The 21,689-nt window shown below is 41.9% G+C and overlaps 1 protein-coding gene across 11 annotated transcripts in view; it reads left to right on the forward strand.

Annotated features, from left to right (window-relative positions):
• Nucleotides 1-430: 430 nt before the first annotated feature.
• Nucleotides 431-21,689, forward strand: part of ARHGAP11A (Rho GTPase activating protein 11A) — a 144,212-nt gene continuing 122,953 nt past the window's right edge. For 4 of the 11 annotated variants that reach the window (XM_084975348.1, XM_084975338.1, XM_084975265.1 and 1 more), the window contains exon 1: nucleotides 431-588. The gene's annotated coding sequence lies outside the window, so the exon portion shown is untranslated. Of the gene's footprint in view, nucleotides 589-627; nucleotides 773-1,848; nucleotides 1,917-21,689 lie in introns of those variants that run through there. The other 7 variants (XM_084975354.1, XM_084975274.1, XM_084975318.1 and 4 more) reach the window with 6 other exon arrangements.

Consider the following 21,689-nt stretch of genomic DNA (forward strand, 5'->3'; position numbering starts at 1 on the left):
TGGGCAATATGTGATTCTCAATGCTCCTTATTTTTTTATTTTTTTTGCCTTTTAGGGCTGCACATGCGGCATATGGAAGTTCCCAGGCTAGAGGTCAAATTGGAGCTGCAGCTGCCAGCTTACACCACAACCACAGCAATGCCAGATCCAAGCCTTGTTTGCGACCTACACCACAGCTCATGGCAATGCCAGATCCTTAACCCACTGAGCAAGGCCAGGGATCAAACCTGCATCCTTGTGGATACTAGTCGGGTTTGTTACTGCTGAGCACAACACAACCCCCTCATTGCTCACGTTTTTAAAGTATCTACCTGACGTTAGAACTGCCTTCTTCCTGGGCCTTCTAAAGCCATCCCTTACCCTGCTCTCAAGGAAATGCCTGTGTCTCATTTTTCAGCTGAGGCTCATGTGGATGCTGAATGCTTATTCAGAAAATATCTTCACATGTGTGGAACGGCTATTCAAGGATGGAGCTGCCCGGTTCAATTTTTCTGATGATTCCCGTGGCGAGAGCTGAATTGACCTGAGGGAGCCGGCCCTGCTGCAAGGCTGGTAGGTGAGGCACTGCCCTGGCATTGGTTTGGATAGGTGAGTCCACGCTGTCACATCCCTTTTTTTAGGAGCTGTGGAAAGGGAAAGAAATGTGGCTCCCAGAGTCACTCCAAGCATTTCACAGGAAGGGGGAGAGGATTCTAAAATGGGGTTGCTTGGAGTCTGCCAATGTGGATTGAAAAGGAAGGGCTGAGACTCATGAACTGTGAAGATACTGATGGTATGTTTTATCGTCCTTGTTGTTGTGATCATGTTTATTTGTTTCAGAAATAATACTTTTTAAAAACCAATTCCAAGTAAAGTGCAGGGGAAAAAAAGAGCAATTCTGACTTATTTGGAGAAAATGTGTGCTTCTGGCAAGGAAGAGGGAGAAGGCATGTCTCATTATTTTACAGACATTCAGAGACATTTTTTATTCTGGAAGTATTAAGCAAAGTTCAAAATAAACACATGGGGAATGCCCAGTTATCTGGGGAGACACATTACAAGAATTGTAATGATAATTTCTTGGTCAAATTCAAGTAGATCTAAGTGAATCTCAGTTGCTGGGACTGGGCTGCTATTTTGTTCTGAGAAGTTCTGCAAAGATAGACGTATGTGGCAGGAAATCACAACTGATGCGTTTGCACTGGTGAGTCAGTGCCTGTCAAGGAACAGTGCCTCTTCCTTCAGGAGAGGAAGGTGAGAAGATGTCTCCAGGATGAGCATTTTCTCCTCGGAGGCAATATAGGTAGCTTGCTGTGTTCCATAGAGACGAGTTCACAAAAATGAATCCTTCTGTTTTCACTCGTAAGTTTCCTAAAATTAAGAGAGGGATGTAATATTCCTAATATTAAGAGAGAGCTGGGAGTTCCCATGGTGGCTCAGTGGTAATGAAATTGACTAGGATCCACAAAGATGCAGATTCTGTTCCTGGCCCTGCTCAGTGGGTTAAGGATCTGGCGTTGCCATGGGCTGTGGTGTAGGTCACAGATGAGGCTCAGATCTGATGTTGCTGTGGCTGTGGTATAGGCCGGCAGCTATAGCTCCAATTCAACCCTAGCCTGGGAACTTCCATATGCCTTGGGTTTGGCCCTAAAAAAAAAAGAGAGCTGCTCTCAGTAAGACCCCATACCTGGTGTTATCATCACCCGTGTCTTGAGTGAAAACCATTCTCATGGGGTCCCCTATGATGTAGCTCACGAAGCCCATAATGCTGCTTTGGCCCTTGTTCCCTTTTAAGCTCCGTGAGAAAACCTCTTGCGCTCTTCTGTGTCAGTTCCCCCGTGACTGAGATAAGGGTTTTCTTTCTCTCAGGGACACTGTCACGCAGGGAGAGAAGCAAGGGAGGAGGTGCTGAGGCTGTGACATTAAGATGCTTCAAGGTAACATGGGTTGCCAGGGGAAAGTTACTTTGGCTGGGAGACATGGCCATAGCTCCAGTCCCACTTCCGCAGCCTCTTCTAAGTCAGGAGGGATCAAGCAGCCCAGAATTGGTCTTTTTACATGAGCTATACTGCAGGTTTACGCCATTGTTGTTTTCTTCTTCACTGGGACCTCAGCACCTGTGAGAAGTTGAACAAGTACTTGTTGAGTAATTGAATGACTGGCTGAGTGAAAGTACACTTTTTTGGACTTGAAGTGAATGCAGTGCCCTGTGAGCCTGGACATTGAAGTGCTTGGTGGATGATAAGCTATTACATTTAAACCCACTATACGTACATCATTCAGAGCCTGCTCTTGACTGCTTCAGCATTTTGTCATCTTTAAGATGAAAAAGAAATTGACACAACGCTATAAATCAACTATGCTTTAATTTTAAAAAAATGGATACATGAGATGAATGAGGGGTGGTGCTTAGAATACACCAGCACCCTATTAGCAATAAGGGTACAGGTACTTATGTTGTGAAAAGTAGTGGCGTTCTGTGGCTTCATTTGGGAAGGGAAAAGCTTAGTTGTTGGTATTTCTTCCACTTCCCTGGGTTTAGGGCTTGGGCTTTGCAATGAAGAGTTCTGCTGAAACGCTAGTAGCTAGGAGACAGTCACACTTAAGAAGTCCTGTTGAGATCTGCTAGGATTCTGCATCATAATGACCATGTTCACATGATGACAAAGGAGCCCCCTTAGATAAGAGCCAATGGCTCTGAGCAAATGAGTTAATTACCGGGTGAGCAGCACAGTTGGAGGAGAGATGGAAAAGTCTGACGCCTAGTGGTCATCAGGAAGGGCCTGGGAACTAACCACGCAGGATTCAAGGAGTAGAATGTCAAAAGAGCATCTCTGAATCTCAGGTCTGGAAGAGACTTAAAGGGAGCCATTTTCATCTTAAGTTTTTGTTTGTTTCAAGACACTGGGTCTGAGATCCTGTCTGTACGCTAACTCCTGGTGAGATGATACATAGTGAGGTGGGCTAGAATTGTGGTAGAAAGGACTGATGACCACGAAAATAGACACACTTTTTAAATTTTATTTTTTTTATATAATGATTTTTATTTTTTCCCATTATATCTGGTTTACAGTGGTCTATCAATTTTCTACTATACATCAAGGTGACTCAGCTACACATACATGTATACATTCTTTTTTCTCATATTATCATGCTCCATCATAAGTGACTAGCTATAGTTCCCAGTGCTGTACAGCAGGATCTCACTGCTAATCCATTCCAAAGGCAGTAGTTTGCACCTATTAACCTCAAATTCCCAGTCCATCCCACTCCCTCCCCCCTCCCCCTCGGCAACCATAAGTCTGTTCTCCATGTGCGTGATTTTCTTTTCTGTGAAAAGGCTCATTTGTGCCACATATTAGATTCCAGATATAAGTGATATCATATGGTATGTCTTTCTCTTTCTGACTTACTTCACTTAGTATGAGAGTCTCTAGTTCCATCCATGTTGCTGCAAATGGCATGGTTTTGTTCTTTTTTTGTGGCTGAGTAATATTCCATTGTGTATATATACCACATCTTCTTAATCCATTCATCTGTTGATGGACATTTAGATGGTTTCCATGTCTTGGCTATTGTGAATAGTGCTTCAGTGAACATACAGGTGCATGTGAGACCCTTTTTAAAAAGAATCTAGAGCTTGCAGCACTGGAAGGGCAGGATGGCTCTGTGTCAAGCTGCAGACACCACTCTCCAACTCAAGGAAGGACTGAAGAGAGAAGCTCTTTAATTCAGAAAGCACACACCTTCCTTATGGAACGATTAGCCATTGGTAACCTGCTGTATAACACAGGGAACTCTGTCCAGTGTTCTGTGATCATCTATATAGGAAAAGAATCTGAAAAAGGACGGATGTGTGTATATGTATAACCAAATCACTTTGCTGTACAGTGGGAATCACAATGTTGTAAATTAACTGTACTTTTATAAAACTTAAAAAAAGCAGTTACACAACTTCCTTCCTCAACTTGCCTATAACAAAGTAGACTTAGATGAAGTGATTTCAGTAGCTATCTTCAGCTCTAAAACATCACAGTTACATTTTTAACAAATGGATATGCTGGTACCTCAGTGAGTAATTGAACTGTCCTCAGAAAGCCTTTGCATCTCTCTATGTCACAGTTCATGAAAAAGTGAAAAGTAATTTCATTCCCTAAAAACCTTTCTGGAAGGGAACTTAGCTGTAGTTAACACAGGAGTTCAAAAGTGCAAAAACCTTTTAATCCAGAATCTTGGAATACATCCTAAGAAAATAATCAAACAAGTGATGAAAGATGAATAGATGAGTAATTTATTGTAAAAAATGTTAAAAACAGTCTCAGTGTCCATCAGTAAAGAACTGGTTAAAGTAATTCAGGTACTTTTATATTGTGGAATACTATAAAGAAATTTTTTAAAAGATTAAAGTAGGTCCATATGTTCTAATGTTGTAAGATGTTAAGGATATCTTTTTTCAGTTGCATTTTCTTTTTACATTTTAAAAATTATAGTTGATTAAGGATATCCTGATAAAAGGAGGCAATAAGACATGATGATCATTTTTTGAGTATGTTAAAACAGATACGGAAATACTTGAAAATTTCAATACTGAACAGTGGATTATTTCTATGTTCTTTTAACTCTTTGTGCTCTATTGAATTATCTGATTTATTTTTGGCAATGAGTCTGTATAACTTCACAACAACAAAACAACAATAAAACATCTCTAATTTTTTGTTCCTATCCTTTTATCACCAAGATGAAAGGATAAGAAAAGACAATATCTCTGAAAACTGTTAAGCCTTATTCTAAGGCACATGACCTCTGGTAAGGTACTTTTACCTATTTATGTTATTTTTTCTTAATAATGAAATTTCTTGTAGATTTCAAAAAGTATTTTACCAAGACAAGCAAGGCAAGCCACAAGATATGTCTACCTGTGATAGGTGAATAGACCCAACACTGATTTCAACAGTATCTGCTCTGCTTTTGAAGGTCTGTCTTCAGGGAAGTAGTGATCCTGTTCCTGCATTGAGCAGATAACCACAAGCCAACTGTAAACTTTGGAAGAGGAAATAGAAAAATGTCCCCCACCAAAACCAAGTAGACTTAGTCTTTCCCAGTAGTCTTCCAGTTGGCCACTGCACACTACAGATAACGTGGTTCCTATAGTAGCCCCTCTGCTCCACCCAGCAGGACCATGCTGTCTTTTATTTGTACTTTACGCCCAGGCAGAACTTTGGTCCCTGAGTTCACTAGGAAATAGCCACCAGTCTTAAGTGGGGTACCAAGGAGTTCCCATTGTGGCTCAGCAGGTTAAGAACCCGACCAGTATCTTTGAGGATGTGGGTTCGATTCCTGGCCTCACTCAGTGGGTTAAGGATCCAGCATTGTCACAGGCTTTGGCATAGTTCACATGTGGCTGTAGCATAGGCTGGCAGCTGCAGCTCCAATTTGACCCCTAGCCTGGGAACTTCCATATATATGCTGCAGGTGCGGCCCTAAAAAGAAAAAAAAAAAAAAAAAGTGGAGCACCAAGGAATTGTCCCTTGTTCTTCTGCCTTTGGGTGGAGGTGCTAAGGAAGAGAGGAGAAGTGAACTTCAGTCCCACTGTGAGGGAAGGGGGTCTGTGTATGAGCATGCCACCCAGAAGAGGTTGGCTGAGTGTCATAGCATGGAAAGTGACACAGTGGCAGGAAGAGGGGTGATGGAGCTGTGGCTGACACCAGGTATGGACCAGCTCAAGGAAATAGAAGTAAGAGTCTAAAAATTGCCACCTAGACTACATTAGAGGAGAAGCAAGGTCCAGAGAGCTCTTTCCTTACAAAGAATGGGTCCACAGAACTGAACTGTCTCCAGATGACTTCTCTGAGCCCCCTGTGCCATATCCTCTTCCATGTGTGGGGCATGAGGAGGGACAAACACTGATGTGCAGCTCGCCTCAACCTTTGCCTTTGAAGCTCTTCTGGGCTGATTACTTGCTGTTCGGAGGCAGCCCAAAGCCAAAATCTCTCAGGTTGCAGAGATTTTGTTAATTTCCTCTTTTTCTTTTTTGTTTATACATGAAAATCATATTTGTTTACCCAGAGTTCCCATCATGGCTCAGTTGTTAACAAATCCAAGTAGGAACCATGAGGTTTCGGGTTCGATCCCTGGCCTTGCTCAGTGGGTTAAGGATCTGGCATTGCTGTGCGCTGTGGGTGTAGATCGCAGAAGCAGCTTGGATCTGAAGTTGCTGTGGCTGTGGCTGTGGCCGGCAGCTACAGCTCTGATTCAACCCCTAGCCTGGAAACCTCCATATGCTGCAGGTGCAGCCCTAGGAAAAAAAAAAAAAAAAAAAAAAAAGGAAAAAAAAAAAGATTTGTTCACCAAAAATCATCACTAAAGAAAACCAAATTCTCTCTCTCTCTCTCTCTCTTTTTTTTTTTTTTTTTTTTTTTTTTTTTTTTTTTTTTTTTGTCTTTTTAGGGCTGCACTGGCAGCTTATGGAGGTTCCCAGGCTACAGCTGCCGGCCTACACCACAGCCACAGCAACGCAGGATCTGAGCTGCATCTGCAGCCTACACCACAGCTCACAGCAACGCCATATCCTTAACCACTGAGAGAGGCCAGAGATCGAACCTGCAACCTCATGGTTCCTAGTTGGATTCGTTTCTGCTGCGCCATGATGGGAACTCCAAGGCAACCAAATTCTTTGAGTCTCTGTAAACTTTGGGTCATGATCTGCCTGTTTTTATAGGCGTTGTTGGTAGTGATACTGATGATTATAATTCCCAGGCAGCTTGCTAAGTGCTTTTCATAGCCATCTGTTTTTATTTTATTTTATTTTATGGCTGCACCTGAGGCATATGGAAGGGATTGAATCTGAGCCATAGCTGTGACCTACGCTGTAGCTGTGGCAATGCCAGATTCTTTAAGCCACTGCACTGGGCCAGGGATTGAATTCTTATCTCTGTAGCAACCTGAGCAACTGCTGTAGGATTCTTAACCCACTGCAGCACAACGGGAACTCCCATAACAATCTGTTTTAACCCTTACACAAACCTGAGGCATAGATAAAACCGTTTTTCAGATGAAGAAACCAAGGCTCCAAGAGGGTTACCATAACTTCTCTAAAATAGCATTTGTCTCTTCTCACCCACGTTCTACACCTGAATATATTATAGACTTCTCTAGAGGAAGGCCTATATCCTATTCATCCTTCAACCTTTGGGCCCAGGTACTTCAAAATCACTACTGCAAAATCTAGGCCAACTTTCGAGCTTATGTCATGAGTTAGTTAACACTAGTAACAACCTTAGCAGATAATGTTATTGGACAAAATGAAGGGCAGTTCAGCAGAGTAGTAATGAGTTTGGCTTCTGAAATAAGAATTCTGGCTCTAGCACTTACTAGCTGTCCAGATGGGCACAAATTACCTAAGCTCTCTGTCTCTGGTTTCCTCAGTTGCTAAGTATGGAATGGAATCCACACAGGGTTGTTAGGGGGAGTCAGGGACTTAGTGTCTGGAAAGTGCTCAACAGAGGGTAGTACACATCAATAAACATGAGTCATCTTTATTATCATCATTACTATGTTCTTAATGCTTAGTGTTTTGCACGCATCATCTCCTTGAACCCTTTTCAATAAGTCTGTTCAGATAGGAAACGAAAGTTCGGGAGGTTAAATAACCTGCCACAGAGGGACTAACCAGTGAAAGGGTTGGGATTCCAACTGAGATCTGATTCCAAAGCCCACCCTCTGCTGCCTGCCTGCTTGCCCATGTTGCTCATCTGACCAAGACCGTGACAAAATATCACAGACCAGGGAGGACTGTTGAATTTACTCTCTGTGTTATAACAGGAAGGTTTGTTTCAGAGTCCTTTCACACAAGAAAATATTCCTTTGTTCCTGAGGCTAGAACTATGTGATATATTTTTAAAATGTCTTTATAAGTCAGAACTTTTTCAGTGGAAGTGACAGCAGCCAGTTTATTGGCTGACTAAATGAAATGCTTGAGGATAGATCTCCCCTGTTTTCAGATGTGACTTGATCCAAGTGTCAAATGATGCCAACAGGAACATTTGTCTCTCCATTTATCAGCTATATTTCCCTCTACTGGTTTCCTCTTAGAGGCAAGATGAGGGCTCTGAGCTATATCTTAATAGTCACCTTTACTGAACAAGGGCTTGTCTTTCCAATTGGTCCAGCAAAATCTCGGATGACATCTCATTAAGCTCGAGGCACATGCCCCTCCCTGAAGGAAACCTAGTGACCAGGATCAAATGCTCTGATTGCCCACGCTTTGGTTAAGTGACACTCCCTCGCTCCCCCCCAAATAAAGTGAGGCACGTGGACTAAGAGTGGGGGTCAGGAGTTCTCATTGTGGCTCAGCAGTAATGAACCCAACTAGGATCCATGAGGATGCAGGTTTGCTCCCCAGTCTCAGTGGGTTAAGGACCCAGCATTGCCATGAGCTGTGGTGTGGGTCGCAGACATGGCTCAGATCTGGCATTGCTGTGGCTGTGGCATAGGCCAGCAGCTGCAGCTCCAATTTAACCCCTAGCCTGGGAACTTCTGCATGCTGCAGGTGTGGCCCTAAAAAAAAAAAAAAAAAAAAAAATAGTGGGGATTAGATGACTTTCCAAAAAGAAATCTTAATCTGCTGTTACAAGAAGGAGGAATGGATGCTGTTTAGTCAGAAAGGGTCTGTGTCCACTACACCACCATGCTGTTCACTGGTGGAAGATGGCATCTTGGACTGGAATGAGGAGATGAGTCCATTGCTGACTACCTGGGGAAACATACAAACCCCTTAACCTCTCACAGCTTCAGTTCTCATATTTGTAATGCCACCTAACATAAACATCTAGCCCCATTTACTTCTTATAATAACCCAGGACTATAAATACTTTCATTAGTCTATAACTTTCATTTTATAGTTCAAAAGAAGTACAGACAAATAAATCACTTGGTCAGGGTCACACAACTAGAAAGTGTCTGAGCCAGAATTTGAACTTGGTTAGGCTAACTCCTGAGCCTCCATTCTTAACTACTACGCTTTGTTGCTATTTATCTGTATAATAAAGATAGTGGACAAGATGAGCTTATATCTTAAAAGTCACCTTTTTTTCCCCCCTCAGTCAAGAAGGGGAAGAATAATTAATAATAGAATGGAAACTCCCCAAAGACCCATTTTACAATAAATGCTCATTTAGAGGGACAATTTAGACCTGGTTTCTTGGTTTCATGCGTTCTTTTTTTTTTTTTTTTTTTTTTTTTAATTTTACTCAAGCATAGGTGATGTACAATGTTGTGCTAATCATGCATTCTTTAGTGGATGTTCTCTGAATCTTTTAACAGGAAAACAGTGGCTCTGTCATTTCCAAATGAATTTGGGGTATCTCTTTTATAACACCAAGGGCTTTACTCATTGTCAGTTTAGTTGCAAAAATATAATTATTTCTTAATGCAATTGTGTAAAACACACTACTTAATGAAAACTTAATAGCTGAATATGACAATGAAGAGGATATATTTCTGCCCAACAGTAACTTCCATTTTATTGTTTCCTTTGAATGAATTATTGAGTAAACATCAAGCTGACTTAAATATCCTCCTGCTTTAAGCTGCTTATCTTCAAAATCTACTTCTGGAACAGTGCTTTGTCACCAGATGACTTAAGGTAAAAGCAGCCTATAAATTAGTAACTTACATCAAAGTGAAAAGTAGCTACTTAATGTTGAATAATGAATAGGGCATAGCCTCTTCAGGTTGGCAATTCATGGTTAAATAAATAAAAATAGTCATGTAATGTGAAAAGTTATTTTAGATGGTTCGATAGTATGTAAGATTAAGCTATAGACTTTGTTATAAAAATTTCAACATTAAATATATATTACATTCATTTTTTAACTTGTCTAGCAAAAGAATACTTACCTTAAACTTCTTGGCATCTTGAAGAGATTTTTAAGTTTATAGATTGCTCTGATGGTGAGGTATATGTTCCAAATTGTCTTTTTCTTATTTGGGATTATTTGATCAAGAGTTTAAAGAGGTTATTGCTGGTATCATGATTATCATTTTCTATGTGATAGTCATGTGACTTGTTCAGTACTACGAAAAATTAAGCAACCATAAATAATAGTTTTCTTCTGATTTCCCTTCCTAAAAATGAAGAAGGTATATATAATAATAACTACAAATACAGCATCAGCAACAACTACTATTATGTAGCACTTTCACTGGGCCAGTCTTTGTGCTAAAATATTTTACTTACATTCAGTCATGTCATCCTAACAAGTCTATAAAGTGGATATTACTGGAGTTCCCACTGTGGTACAGTGAGTTAAGAATCCATCTGCAGTGGCTCGGGTTGCTGCAAGGTTGCAGGTTCAATCCCTGGCCCATTGCAATGGGTTAAAGGATGCAGCATTGCCCCAGCTGTCGCGTAAATGGCAGCTGCAGCTTGGATTCAATCCCTGGCCCAGGAAGTTCCGTGTGCTGTGGTGGGCCATAAACAATAAAAAATGAAGTGGATATTACTGTACTTTTTTTCTTTCTTTCTTTCTTTTTTTTTTTTTTTTTTTTTTTTTTTTTTTTTTTTTTAACAGTGAAGGTAAGAGAAGTTAAGTAAAACCACCCAAGCCACACAGCTAGTAAGTGGTAGACTTAGGATTTAAACTTTCTTAAAATCCTATTCTGAGGCTAACATCTCTTTCACAAGTTTAGATAAATTTAAATTTTGGACTTTAAGGCAGGCCCTGTATAAAATATCCCCTTGCCAGTTTCTTAAGAGCTGAAGAGTTCCTGAGTAGAGAAGAATTTCTCTTTCATGGCTCCCCAAGGACTCATTCTATAGACTATTTTGTCAGATTAGTCTTGAGGGTGAAAAAAGGTGACCATGAATTGGATCCCACACAGATCATATGTCATATTGAAACTGTGCTTGAATCACTGGGAAATTTTGCTCTTTAAGCCACTGGCATTGATTTTTTTAGCGCAAAACACCACATGTATTATGCTGTCAGCAGAGCCATCCTCGGTGATAATTGCAACATGCCAGCAATGCAAACACCCAGCGCTGGCTCCCATGGCCTACTTTTGAAAGGAACTGCATGGCTTTACAATTATCACTCAGACTGGCAGGGAGAAGGGGAGGGTGGGAGAGCAGCAGGAGAAGAAATCTTTTCAATCTGGATGAACAGATCAGCTGCCTTGGACCCCATGCTGTTCTGGCCAAGCCAGGGTTCCTGTGACATCATGCCCCACTCTTATACTGTCAGCAAAATTCCCTCAGAACAACAGCTGCCGCTGCCTACAAACGAGGGTTTCTGCTCACTCCATTCAAGAATGAATGCCAGTTCCTCCTTCCCATGAGGCTGCTCATCTCCTTTCCACTCCCCGAAAATGCTGAGTTCAGTGAGGATGCTGGAAGAACACGTTTTCCCAATAGTTAGGGAACCACAGGCAAGGGGGCCCCAATCTGGCCACCTCCAGAGCTTCCCTATCAGGTGCCAAGGATAGGTCTGAGGTGAGCATAGATACAGATCTCTTTTACCATTGATCCAGCAAGAAGAGGCACCAGGAGACCAGAGCCCCAGCAACTTCCTCCGTTTTTTCAGGATGTCATTCACAGATCACTAGTTACCATTCGTGCCAGGATGTGCAAGAGTCTGGGAAGTCCTGATAAAATGATGAGGCAACACTCAACATTTACCTGTTGATATTTATCAGATATCTGTCTGTCTGTCTGTCTTTCTATCCTATCTATCTATAAAACAGTATAAAAGTACAAAGAATCTTATTCTCATTTCCTGGAAAATAGGGAAAGCATGTCAGATATCTAAATTCTACCTCTTAATTATTCACTTTGTGATCTATGTTAAGACTGTAATTATGTCCAAAGAACCAGAAGATGCAAATATCCAGGTTTTACTGGCTCAAAGCAAAGGTTCTAAGGCATAATCCTGGAGTGTGGTGGAATTCTTAAGGCCTCTGGATTATTAAAGGCTAAGGTGTTTCCTGTCATTACTGGGTATTTGTAGTCTAATGTATCACAAAATTGTAATCCATTAATGATGTGACATTAAAATATTTTACAGGTTTATCCCTATAAATTTAGCTCTTCTGAAGTACTTTGATTGTGATTAAGGTAATCTGCCCAAATCCTCAATAATGAAACAATGATTAGGCCCTGGTCACAGAGTCATGACTTTATCATGTAGATTTCCTAACTTTCTCACTTTGTCAACCAGGTTAGTGGAGAGAGTGCCTTTGTCTTCTACTCAATGGTCATTACTTTTTCTTAAAACCAAGTATGGAAAATTTAAACATGCAATATTTCCAAAGGATGATGCCTAAGGAGAAAGATATAAAAAAATCAAGACATATTATCTATTAATCCACAGCTTCTGGCTATTAGGGCTTTTAAGTCCATCATTGTCTCCACAGTGGATTTTTTAAAAAATTTATTTTATTGAGGGAGTTCCCGTCGTGGCTCAGTGGTTAACGAATCCGACTAGGAACCATGAGTTTGCAGGTTCGATCCCTGGCCTTGTTCAGTGGGTTAAGGATCCGGTGTTGCCATGAGCTGTGGTGTAGGTTGCAGATGCTGCTCGGATCCCGCATTGCTGTGGCTGTGGCATAGGCTGGCGGCTACAGGTCTGATTCGACCCCTAGCCTGGGAACCTCCATATGCCATGGGAGTGGCCCAAGGAAATGGCAAAAAGACAAAAAAAAAAAATTATTTTATTGAAGTGTGGTTGGTTTACAATACCGTGTTGATTAATTTCTGCTGTATAGAAGTGATTCAGCTATGTATATAAATGTATATATGTGTGTGTGTGTACATATATATGTATACTTTTTCATATTTTTTCCATTATGGTTTATTACAAGATATTGAATGTAGTTTACTATAATATACAGTAGGATCTTGTTATTTATCCATTCTCTATATAATAGTTTGCATCCGCTAATCCCAAACTTGCAATCCATCCCTCCCTCCCCCTTGGCAACCACAAGTCTGTTCTCTATGTCTGTGAGTCGGTACCTGTTTCACAGATAAGTTCATTTGTGTCATGCTTTAAATTCCACATGTAAGTGATACCATGTGGTATTTGTCTCTCTTTCTGACTTAACTTCACTTAGTATGAAAATCTCTAGCTGCACCCCTGTTGCTGCAAATGGCATTATTTCATATGGTTTTTTTTTTTTTTTTAGATTTATTTTTTTACTTTTTGTCTTTTTAGGGCCACACCTGTGGCATATGGAAGCTCCCAGGCTAGGGGTCATATTGGAGCTGTAGCTACTGGCCTACGCCACAGCAATGCGGGATCCTAGCTGTGTCTGTGGCCTGCACTACAGCTCATGGTAATAATGGATCCTTAACCCACTGAGCAAGGCCAGGGATTGAACCTGCATCCTCATGAATACTAGTCAGATTTGTAACTGCTGAGCCATGATAGGAACTCCCTATTTCATCCTTTTTAATGGTCAAGTAGTATTCCATTATAGAGACCACAGTGAATTTTTTTCCTTCACTCTAAAAACAAATCATTCCTGGGAATTTATCCATAGATTCCTAGGATTCTGGACCAATTTGGTATCAAAAGTATCTGGGAAGATTTTCCCAGACAATGAATAACCCACCATTGTCCACACTTGACTGCTGTTTCTAAACCACTGCTCTTGTCATCCTCTGAGGTTCCACCCATCTTCCTGTTATATACTTAACTGCAAATGTCAAGACAGACTGTCATATTAATATGATTTCTATATGTAATATTCACCACTGTTATCTCTTTAAATCAAGATTTCAGAGTTCCCATTGTGGCTCAGTGGTTAACGAATCCGACTAGGAACCATGAGGTTGCGGGTTCGATCCCTGGCCTTGCTCAGGGTTGCCCTGAGCTGTGGTGTAGATCACAGACGCGGCTCGGATCTAGCGTTGCTGTGACTCTGGCATAGGCCAGTGGCTACAGCTCCAATTCGATCCCTAGCCTGGGAACTTCCGTATGTCGCAGGAGCAGCCCAAGAAATGGTAAATAGACAAAAAAATAAGATTTCTTCTACTCAATTTTCAAATAAAATTTCTTCTCCAACTCTTCCTTTTGTATTCAAGAATCTAGTTTCTAAATTATGTTTACTAATACTTTGTATATGCTTATGTCCTAAGTAACTGACGTCTTGCCCATGACAAAACATTTGTTACGCTTGTTTAACAAAACCTTAATTTACACTAGAGACTTTTCTAAAAATGCTAATGTTTGAAAAAATAGCTAAACACAGATTTTAAAACACCTCATATCATAGGTACTGCTTAATACTAAATTACATATATACAATTTATTTGATATTTATTTTGCTCTCAATAAAAATTTATTAAATTGTAGCCTCTGCACTCTAGGAAAATGGTGAAGTATAAATATTTACTGAATTGTCAATGAGTTGGTAAAAACCAGTGAGGCTGGAGTTCCCATTGTGGCTCAGTGGGATAAGAACCTGACATAGTGTCTGTGAGGATGCAGGTTCAATCCCTGGCCTGGCTTAGTAGGTTAAGGATCCAGATTAGCCACAAGCTGCAGTGTAGGTCACAAATGTGACTCAAATCCAGTGGCTGTGGCATAGGCCTCAGTTGCAACTCTGATTTGACCCCTAGCCTGAAACTTCCATATGCTGCAGGTGCAGCCATAAAAAGAAAAAAGAAAAACAAACAAAAAAAACCCAACAGTGGGTCAACAATAAAGAATACAAAATAGGAGTTCCCTTGTGGCCTGGCAGTTAGGGATCCAGTGTTGTCACTGCTGTGGTTTGGGTCAGTGCTGTGGTTCGATCCCTGGCCTGGGAATTTCTGTATGTTGCGGACATGGCCAAAAAAAATAAAAAATAAAAAAGAATACAAAATAGTTTAGAGTCAGCTGCTGAATGTGTGGCAGAGACTGTACATATTGCAGAATGTGGAAGCATGGCCAGCTTTCTGAGACCTGGAGCAAGTGGTCAAGTACAGACTTGAAGGAAGATGGATGGGCCCAGGAGAATCTCAGACACAGGGAAGAAGAAAATGAAAGCAGAAGGGCAAGAGCACATACAAAACCCACCACAGATCTTAACCATTTTCAATAAATTTGGGCTAAATTAATTGAAGTCAACTAAAAAGTGACATATTACTTGATTAGAAATGACTTTGAGGAGTTCCTGTCATGACTCAGTGGTAACGGACCTAACTTGTATCCATGAGGATGTGGGGTCAATCCCTGGCCTCGCTCATTGGGTTAAGGATCTGGTGTTGCCATGAGCTTGTGGTGTAGGTTGCAGATGTGACTTGAATCCCAAGTTGCTCTGGCTGTGGTATAGGCTGCTAGTTGCAGCTTCAATTTGACCCCTAGCCTTGGAACTTCCATGTGCCTCAGGTGCGGCACTAAAAAGACAAAAAGAAAGGAAGGAAAGAAAGAAAGAAAGGAAGGAAGAAAGAAATGACTTTGAAAGGCTGGGTAGTACACCCTCCTGTCTTCTGATATGTCGTTTCTTAGCCTACTTCCAGGCAAATACAAAGTAGAGCTATTTTTAAAGACTTAAAGTAAGGCTATTTCGCAAACTTCTTGGGTGACTTGGCCTGTTTGAGACCTTGTTAAGAAGTAAGCTCGCCTGTGACAAAAGTGTTACAGTCCTGCTACCCAGTAAGCTGGCTTCTTGTTCTATCCTCTGTGATGTTGCACAGATATGCCAATGGCTCCTCTTTTGGTTGAAAGCCCTTTGTGTGATTCAGACTCCCCTTGGTTTTTTTCTTCCTCACTCCTAAACTATTTCTGAGTTCAAGCATCCCCTTTCCTTTCCTGCATGGTTTTCCCTTGTTCATTCTGACGGTGGCAGGGAGAGGCCCACATTCCCTCCATTCCCTGAGGGTCTAGTAAGGAGTGAGACCTGCCTGAGTGAGGACCATCCACTCAGGTCACACCGTGCCCACCCCCACAGGCACCTGGGACAAGCAGCAGCTGAAGCAGGCAGTCCAGTCTCTAGCAGAGGCTAGGAAAGGAATAGATTATAGCTGCATCTCATTATCGGCCTTGGGAACATCAAGCAAACCACATCATCATAATCTAGAGAGGAGGGTTACAGAGAAAATGAGAGCTATGAAAGCAGAGAGAATTGCCTTCCCGTTTCTGTGCTGTGCATCTAGGCCACAGGGATGTTCATTTTCGATTTTTTTTTTTTTTTTTTTTTTTTGTCTTTTTGCTATTTCTTTGAGCCGCTCCCGCGGCATATGGAGGTTCCCAGGCTAGGGGTTGAATCGGAGCTGTAGCCACCGGCCTACGCCAGAGCCACAGCAACGCGGGATCCGAGCTGCGTCTGCAACCTACACCACAGCTCACGGCAACGCCGGATCGTTAACCCACTGAGCAAGAGCAGGGACCGAACCCGCAACCTCATGGTTCTTAGTCGGATTCGTTAACCACTGCGCCACGACGGGAACTCCTCATTTTCGATTCTAATTGGATATCTTTGTCTTCATTAGATTGTCTGTATAATGGGAAGGAAGTTTATCTTTCACTAGTGATAACTCTGGTTTCTTCTTTTTTTTTTTTTTTTTTTTTCCTTTGGACATACCTGCAGCATATGGACATTCCCGGGCCAAGGATTGAATCCAAGCTGCAGCTATGACATATGCTACATCCTTAACCCACTGCACCCCAGCAGGAACTCCAACCACTGGTTTTCTTATGCTAAAGAAACTCTGTTCTTCACAGTGTCCCCTGGCTCAGGGTCATGACAATGGCTGTCTCTTGCCTGTTGTACCGACTTGGAATTCCTCTGCCTGATTTTGAAGGCATCCAGTAACCTGATCTGGTCTACCTTTTCAGCCACTTTCTCATGATTTTTCTGGAGAAAATTTTTTGCTCCACTGGAAAGATCTGTCCACCCAATCTAGCCTAAGCCACTATTGTTCCTACTGGTATCCTTCATTAACAAGGTAAGGAAAGCTGTCCTTTCTGGTCTCTCTGAAGAGTCCCATGAATTCTTCCAGACCCACTTCCATTTCCTCTTGGACTTACCAATTCTCACAGCTGGAAGGGATCTCTGAGGTTATCCAATCCAGCACCTAGCTTATAACAGAAACAGACATTTTGTAAATATGCAAATACTTACATTTTTTAAATATACAAGATATGCATTTTGTAAATAGAGTAGGCTGCAGTTCCCCTAGAAACCCCAGCTGAAAAGTATATTTTACATCTATTCAAAAGATATCATGAATCAGAACTAAGGCTAATTAGACTCTCCCAAACAACTCACCCTGAAAACTTCAGTTCTACTTTTCACAGATCTGGGAAATGCAATTTGATGGCTTGTATTGATAATTATAATTCATTGCAATTATGAAAATGTGCTACGATTACTTCATATGGTTAAAATGGACCATGGAGGGTGCCTTGGCTCAATGAGGTCTCCGTCACTATTTTAGGAAGTTTAGACCAGGGACCTTTGTTAGGGACATTTAGTCCTGGTAATTCATTCTCTTATGTTGCTACAAAGGGAGGATAGATAAGGTGAGGGATGCCAGCCATGGATGTGACTGAATAGACACCATCTCATCTTTTAGAGAAGACATGCCAGAGTCGGAGGAGATATTGGAGTTTCCTCATATGTAAAATGAGAAAAATAGCAGCACGTGGTAAAAAAAAAACCTACTTGTTTTGGGGAAGGGAAACAATGACAAGTAAAAGGAGAAGAGTAGGTGTTCCCATCATGGCTCAGTGGTAACAAACCTGACTAGTACCTGTGAGGATGCAGGTTTGATCCCTGGCCTCACTCAGTGGCTTAAGGATCTGATGTTGCCATGAGCTGTGGCGTAGTTTGCAGACGTGGCTTGGATCTGGTGTTGCTGTGGCTGTGGTGTAGGCCGGCAGCTGAGGTTCCAGTTCGACCCGTAGCCTGGGAACTTCCATATGTTGGGGGGGTGTCCCTAAAAAGACAAAAAAAAAAAAAATATAGAGAGAAAAGTAGTTCTTCCACTTTCTGAAATCACTCATCTTATTGGCAGGGACAGGGAGCAAGGCTCAGGAAAAGAAATAAGTATTTTTCCAGGGGGAATGGTGATTATGAATTAAAGATTTTGTGGATCAGGAGACATGAGTTCATGTGAAATAGTGTGATGTAGCCTTAAACTGAAAGCTCAGTGTTGTGTAAATAATATGGAAGGTTATGGGTGTGAAGTTAGTAAAAAGTAAGAATAGGTCCCTTGGGGGCTGGGGCTGAGGATTCCAGCAGAACAGTTGCAAAAAGGGACAATTCCTGAGTATGAGAATACGAAGGGGAGGAAAATCAAGTTTTTTATAGACTAGTGGCCAAAACGCTTGAGGTGGAATCCTCTCAGTGACCATTGTATTGGCCCAGCGTAAATACTTAACCCTCCTGAAAGTAGTCCATAGAGGAGATGGGGCAAAGGAATGTGCATTGAAGCCAGGTGGAAGAGGCGTGTGGTCAGGAGGCTGGCTCAGTCCCACTGGTTTAGGGACCTGAGCTATTGTAATGCTCTTCTGTGAAGGTTTGATGTTTGGAAAATGGCGTCTCAGGGAAGCAGTGGCCCCAGGGAAGTCCAGTATGGATGGAATTCACCTCCCCTACTCTATAGATGTGTTCCTCCTAGGGCCTGCCCCAGGTCACTGCAGGAGTTCTGAGCAAGGCATATATGCCTAGGTTCATGTTGGGTGACTCACACACTGAAGTCACTGACACCTATTGGTCCATCTTTGCCCTCGAGAAAAGATTTTGCATTGCAAACTCTGCTTGGACTGTTCCCCGAGAAACCAGAAGATCGACGGGTGTCAACGTCGACTCCTTGAGAGAGGTCACTTTGCTTGGTGAGAGACTATAAGTAAAAATAGAAGCCCCACTGTAGCCTCTTGGGCAAATGACTTATTCATGGGTTCTAAATTATTGAGGTCATTGAAGAGAGTGCTATTTTTAATCTGGGAGAGAGGGGGAAAATGGGGTGAACTGGGTTTTAAGAAAGGCTATGTCTTCATAGGGCAAAAGGGTGGATGATGCAAAGAGCGGCTGAAAGGAGAGGGGTGGTGTCCCACCTGTGGTGGGCATGTACTCCTTGGGTGACCCTCAGAAGCCAGGTGTCTGTAGACCAGTCTGCCTCATCCGTGGCCCTTGCAGAGCCAGACTGGCAGGCAGGCACTTGAGCTAGAGCGATTTTACAGAATGATAGGAGGAGCTCTCTGCCACCATGTACTGTACCTACCTTGTGTCACTCCACCAGAACTTGAAGGCTTTGTTTTCATCTTGAAATGGAAATGTGTCCTCAGGAACTGTACATGTTGATGATTGGTTTAGCAGCTACATTATCAGCTCCATTATTGGTGAACACCTTTGGAAAAAAAAAAGTTAATGTTGATTAAGAGCAATAGCAGAATGTGGAATATTCCTTGAGCTGAGGGGAGGGGAGGAGGGTTGCTGTAGGTGCAGGGCCTAGCATGTAGGAACATAGAAACAAGGACCCAGAAAAAGGGGGAGAAATTGACAAAGGCAACCTTGTGTTTGAAAACATGGTATTTCCCTGGCACTATCCCCAAGCTCCTTAAGGAATTCCAAGTGATTTTCTCTTCTCTTCATTTTTCATCCTCTTATGACAACTTCTCACCCATATTGATCTATAAGTACTGTAGAGAGCCTACAACCTGTCAAGTCTATGTGTGGATTTGCTGATTCTTTTCATTCAATATTCCTATAATCCTTCTTTCTTGGTACCCAATGCCCATTTAGCATTCCTTCTGACTTCCCACTGAATTTCATTTCCAAAATGGAGAAAGCCCCAAATCTGTGAGGCAGAGCTTACCTCCCACCATAAAATCTCCCTTGCAGCAATGACAGGAGCCCTCATCTACCCAGCCCCAAACATGAGTTCCCGACTGAGGCATGGAATTGGAGAATGATGGCCCAAGAAAGAAGGATCCTATAGAGTCTTCTCTGGGGAGAATGGAGGCTACCTGCAGTTTTCAGGGGCAGCATCCTGGGTCCAGCATTGTGGCATCAACAACCTGCAGTGTCTTTGCCCCTTCACGCCTGTCCTGTCTTCATGGGACAGCTCTGTGGCCTGCCCATCTATTCCTCCCAGACATTCTACGAGCTGGCCAGTACCCTCTGAATAAAGTCCACATCTGCTCAAATTGACAAGGATTGGTATTTGTTGTGTGCAACATAGAGTTCTGATTTTCTATTTATCTAACACATACAAATTTTTCTATGAACCAGCACTTTACAAATATGAGCTCATTCAAATCACTTAACTCTTTAGTCCTGATACTAAGGAGGGACAATTATTATCCCCATTTTGTACCTATGGAAATCAAGATACAGAGAGGACACTTAATTTACCTTAGATAATGCAGTAGAGCTGGGATTCAAACACAAGTTGGGAACCACTATGTTCCCCTGCCTCCACAGCAGATCTTTATTCTTTGTGTTCCTTTTAATTTTTAATCCTTTTTAGAAAGAAGAAATATTGCTGTCAGTTAAGAGCAAGATTCAAAGTGATTCTTGATATTTAAGCCAATTTATGAGACCTTTTCCTGTGTGCAATAGCTTATGATGAAATTTTGAATAAAGTAGGTTAATTCTATGTAGGATGTTGAAGAAAGTAGGTTATTACTATGTAGGATAATATCAATGCTGTTTCTGATGGTGTTTTGATTTTCTTTTCTCATTGTCTTTGTCTTTCTCTTTCCAAGCCTTCTGACTTCCTATTAGTTTGCTCATGATCCTGAGCAAAGCACTAACTGGCATCTCAGGGTACAGGTTTTTCATTGGACAGGGAGCCATCCAAGAGCACTATGGTCCCAAGGACCTGTCAGTACTCTGTTGTCAAAGCCTCCTAACAACTTGATTCCTTATGCTGGCTTTTGTTTAAGTGTTCGTCATTCCCTCTTTTTTTTTTTTTTTTTTTTTAGGGCTGCACTTGTGGCACATGGAAGTTCCCAGGCTAGGGGTCAAATTGGAGCTGTAGCTGCTGGCCACAGACACAGCCACAGCAACACCAGATCTGACCAACATCTGTGACCTACACCACAGCTCATGGCAACACCAGATCCTTAACCCACTCAGCAAGGCCAGGGTTTGAACCAGAATCCTCATGGATCCTAGTTGGGTTCGTTTCCACTGCACCACAGTGGGAACTCCCCACTATTCCCTTTGAAGAGGATAAAAACCAACCCCTCTGTGGTGATGTTGAAGGAGATGAGATATTGGAACACAAGGAAGAAGAGAGAATGAGCACTGTGTAGACAAACAGTGTGTACTGGGACCACCTTGTGCAGGCTTATAAAAGCCAACTGTTAGATTCCGAAATTTTGAATACTGGTGGGTTAACACAGTCATTATAAAAATTGAATTATAGGAGTTCCCTGGTGGCTCAGTGGGTTAAGGATCTGGTGTTATCACTGCTGTGGCACAAGTTTGATCCCTGGCTCATAAGCTTATACATGCTGTGGGCATGGCCAAAAAAAAAACCCCCAAAAAACAAAAAAAACAAATAAAAATTAATTAATAGTTCTGTTGTGGCTCAGTGGTAACAAACCTGAGTAGGATACAAGAGGATGCATGTTCAATCCCTGGCCTTGCTCAGCAGGTTAAGGATCCAGTGTTGCTTTGGCTGTGGTGTAGGCCAGCAGCTATGACTCCAGTTCAAGCCCTAGCCTGGGAACCTCCATATGCCACAGGTAAGGCCCTAAAAAGTGAACAAAAAT

This window comes from Sus scrofa, chromosome 1, assembly GCF_054392235.1.
Source record: "Sus scrofa isolate SSC_HxYL_T2T_F1_AM1 chromosome 1, Sscrofa_HxYL_maternal_Yorkshire_Landrace_v2.0, whole genome shotgun sequence".
NCBI classification, from domain to species: domain Eukaryota; kingdom Metazoa; phylum Chordata; class Mammalia; order Artiodactyla; family Suidae; genus Sus; species Sus scrofa.